This window comes from Myxine glutinosa, unplaced genomic scaffold, assembly GCF_964187855.1.
Source record: "Myxine glutinosa unplaced genomic scaffold, kmMyxGlut1.1 SCAFFOLD_3088, whole genome shotgun sequence".
NCBI lineage: Eukaryota > Metazoa > Chordata > Myxini > Myxiniformes > Myxinidae > Myxine > Myxine glutinosa.
The window spans coordinates 10,200-14,678 of NW_027619181.1; positions in this window are offsets into that span (position 1 = coordinate 10,200).

The following is a 4,479-nucleotide window of genomic DNA, read 5'->3' on the forward strand; positions in this document are numbered from 1 at the left end:
GCTGCCAAAGGCACGGCCTCCAGCCACCAGGTGGTGCGGTCCACCATGGTGAGGACATGGGTGAAACCCCGCGAGGGGGGCAGAGGTCCCACCAAGTCCACGTGAACGTGGTCGAACCGATGTTCGGGCACCGTAAACGGGGCCAGCGGGGCCCGGTTGTGGCGGTGGACCTTCGCGCGCTGGCACGCGAGGCACGTCCTGGCCCAATTGCGGACGGCCTTCCGGAGGCCATGCCAGACGAACTTGTCGGCGACCAGCTTTTGGGAGGCCGTGGATGGCGTCAAAAAACCGGCGCTGACAGCCAGCGGGCACGATGGGGCGAGGCCGGCCGAGGAAGACGTCGCACAAGAGGGCCACGCCCGCACCGTCGAACGGTACCTCGGCGACGCGGAGGCCCGTGACGGCGGTCCGAAAAGCCTGGATGGCGGGGTCGTCGGACTGGTCCGCTGCCATCCGGGCATAGTCGATCCCGAGGTGGACCGCATGGGCAAGGGCCCGGGAAAGGCAATCCGCCACTGGGTTGTCCTTCCCCGCGACGTGCCGGACGTCCGTCGTGTACTCGGACACGGCCGAGAGGTGACGCTGCTGCCGGGCCGACCACGGCTCGGCGACCTTGGCCATCGTGAAAACCAGGGGCTTATGGTCGACGAAGGCCGCGAATGGGCGGCCCTCGAGCAGATGGCGGAAGTGCCGGACCTCCAGGTGGAGCCCGAGCAGCTCGCGGTCGAAGGTACTGTACCGTCGTTCGTGCGGGCGGAGCTGCCGGCTAAAGAACGCCAGCGGCTGCCAAGCCCCCTTCACCCATTGCTCGTGCACCGCACCCACCGCGTAGTCCGACGCGTCGCTGGTGAGGGCGATCGGTGCATCGGGCGCTGGGTGCGCGAGCATGGTGGCGTTAGCCAAGGCGAGCTTCGCGCCCGCGAACGCCGCGTCCATCGGCTCAGTCCAGGCAACGTCGCCTTTGCCCAGCTTCCCCCGGAGGGCCTCGTGCAGGGGGCGCAGGAGGTGGGCGATGCGGGGCAGAAAACGGTGATAGAAGTTCACCATGCCCAGGAACTCCTGGAGCCCCTTGATGGTGCGGGGGCGCGGAAAACCCCTGACCGCCTCCACCTTGGCCGGCAAGGGGATGGCCCCGTGCCTGGTGACGCGGTGCCCCAAAAAGTCGATCTCGGTGACGCCGAACCGGCACTTGGTGGGGTTGACGATCAGGCCATGCCGGTCCAGGCGTTCGAAGAGCGTGCAGAGATGGCGGAGGTGCTCCTCACGGGACGCGCTTGCGACGAGGATGTCGTCCAGGTAGACGTAAACGAAATCCAAGTCGCGCAAGATGCTGTCCATCAGCCGCTGGAACGCCTGGGCCGCATTCTTCAACCCGAAGGGCATCCGCAGAAACTCGAAGAGGCCGAATGGTGTAATGACGGCCGTCTTCGGTATGTCCTCCGGCCTGACGGGGACCTGGTGGTATCCGCGGATGAGGTCCACCTTGGAGAAGGGGGACATGTTCGCCAACCGGGCGGAAAAGTCTTGGATGTGGGGGACCGGGTAGCGGTTGGGGGTGGTAGCATCGTTGAGGCGGCGGTAGTCGCCGTATGGCCGCCACCCGCCACCAGGCTTGGGCACGATGTGCAGCGGCGATGCCCACGTGCTGTTGGAGCGCCGGACGATGCCCAGTCGCTCCAGCGTGGCGAACTTCCCCTGCGCCACGGCGAGCTTCGCCGGGTCGAGGCGGCGCGCCCGGGCGTAGACCAGTGGCCCGACGATGGGGATGTGATGCTCCACCCTGTGCTTGATGGCCACCGCCGAGAAAGTGGGCCGCGTGAGGGCCGGGAAACTGGCGAGGAGGCGGGTGAAGTCGTCCACTGCCGGAAGCATGCAGACCAACCTTGCCGGAACCGAACCGCTCAGCAAGCAGCTTGGCGAGCCACTCGGTGAGCCGCCCAGGGAGCAGCTCAACGAACTGCTCAGCGCGCAAGCGAGCGAGCTGAAGGTTTGGGCCTGGACAAGGCGTATGTGCCTCACGTCCACCAGCAGCCCATGCGCACAGAGGAAGTCCGCTCCGAGTAGGCCCATGGGGACACCAGCGGTAACGAACGACCACTGAAAGCGCTGCCCCCCGAACCGCAGCGAGAGGCAACACTTCCCGAACGTGCGGATGGGCGTGCCGTTGGCGGCCAGCAAAGCGGGGCCCCGGCCCGCAGCTTGCCGGTCGGACGCGGAAGCAGGGAGGACGCTCACCTGCGCTCCCGTGTCGCACAGGAAGCGACGACCCGAGGAGGTGTCCGTTATGAACAACAGGCTGCCAGTATGGCCGACGCTCATGGCAGGAAGCGAGCGCCGGTCTGGTCGTTTCCCGACCTGCCAAAAGTACAAGGCGGGCGACAGGACCTGGCCTTGTGGCCGAACCTGGCATGGAAATGGCACCAGGTCTGGCCCGGTGGTGGTCGCTGCGCCGGTTGCGACGACGGTGGTGGGCGGGGCATGGCGGCGGCCATGCACGGATCCGCCAAACCTACGCCGCGCTCGGAAGGAACCGAACGCCATGCCACGTGGCGATCCGCCAAACCTACGCCGTATTCGGGAGGATCCGAACGCCATGCCACGCGGCGATCCGCCAAACCTACGCCATGCTCGGAAGGATCCGAACCACACGCGCCGTGCGCGGCGCCGGGACCCCCGACGGCCGTGCTATATGCCGGCCGCGTGTCGTGGGCTGCGAAGTACTTGTCCGCCTCCCTGGCCAGGGCCCGCGGTTCCGTAATGGTCGACCCGGCCAACGCGAGCCGTACCTGTACAGGCAGCACGCGGAGGAAGAGAGCACGGAACAGGAAATCCGCGCGGCCGTCGCCGAGCAGGGATAGCATGTAATCCATGCGGGCGGACGGGCGTGTGTCACCGAGGGCGGGAAGGTCCAAAAGACGGTCGGCGCGGTCGGCCTCTGGGAGGCCAAACGTATCGAGGAGCAGCTGCTTGAGCGCCGCGTACTTGCCCTCGTCCGGCGGGTGCCGGAGGAAGGACACGACGCGCGCGGCCGTGCCGGAGCCAAGGGCAGCGACCACGTAGAAGTACCTTGTGTCGTCCGCCGTGACGCCCCGGAGCTGGAATTGGGCCTCGGCTTGAAGAAACCAGGTGTCGGCCTGCGCTTCCCAGAACTCCGGTAGCTTGATCGCGACCGCGTTGATGGCCATTGCGCGTTCGGGGGTTCAACTACGGTTGAACCAGTCGGAGGTCACCAGTGTGGTGCGGGAGCACACACGTTGAACAAAGGTAGGCCACAACGCTTTGGTTATTATCGAGCTCTTTATTCATTGCTCACTCATCCGCACTGACGTGCGCGCGGCGGCGAGCCCGCGTATATTTCTCCAGGCCACGCCCTACCTGGGGTGTGGCCGCCACCCGCTGGTGCGCGGAATTATGTCTCTGCGCCAGCGAGCCGTCGTGTCCGACACAAGGTAATGGTGGCAATTCAAGACAAATGTAGATTGGTATAATGAAATGAAGGAGGTGTTAACACATTGACCAAGGTAACTTTGGCGTTTCATGATTCCACGATGTTTTCCCATCTCAGGTATGTTGGTTACAAACGCCAAGGATGCGCGAATGCTTTCCTTCCATGGCAACCAAATATATTTGGCCTGTGTAAAATAATCTTGATCAGAAACAGTAATGTGTACGCACGTTCGAATAATCCGGAGACTGGAGAGAACAGGGTAAAGTGCTGATGAGTGAAGTCTTTCCCAAAGCCAAAGAGGAGGCTCACCAAGGAAATTCGGAAAAGAATGAAAGAATTCAGATACCTTGGTGTCCCGTGTCTGGGTAGGTAGAACTCACGTGTCTGTTGAACAAGTGAAAGCACATGATGATGAGGAAGAGAGTCAGGGATGCAGAGATTTTGGATGGAGCAATGCTGGAACTGAAAAATAAAAATGAAAACCTATAAAGGGACAGCAATGGACAATGACGCATGGTGAAAGATACATGGCAAGTTGAGCAGGGCAGGTGTGTGAGAAATGTTCCTTAAAGTGTGCTCGGCCACAGATCCGATGCAACTACAAGGGGCACCTGAACTACAAGTGGGACCGGAACTACAAGGGGCACCGGAACTACAAGGGGCACCGGAACTACAAGGGGCACCGGAACTACAAGGGGGACCTGAACTATAAGGGGAACCTGAACTACAAAGGGAACCTGAACTACAAGGGGGACCTGAACTACAAGGGGGAACTGAACTACAAGGGGGACCTGAACTACAAGGGGAACCTGAACTACAAGGGGAACCTGAACTACAAGGGGCACCTGAACTACGAGGGGCACCGGAACTACAAGGGGAACCTGAACTACAAGGGGGACCTGAACTACTAGGGGAACCTGAACTACAAGGGGAACCTGAACTACAAGGGGCACCTGAACTACGAGGGGCACCGGAACTACAAGGGGCACCGGTTTATAGTTGGTGATGGCAGACATTCATCACCTGTTCGT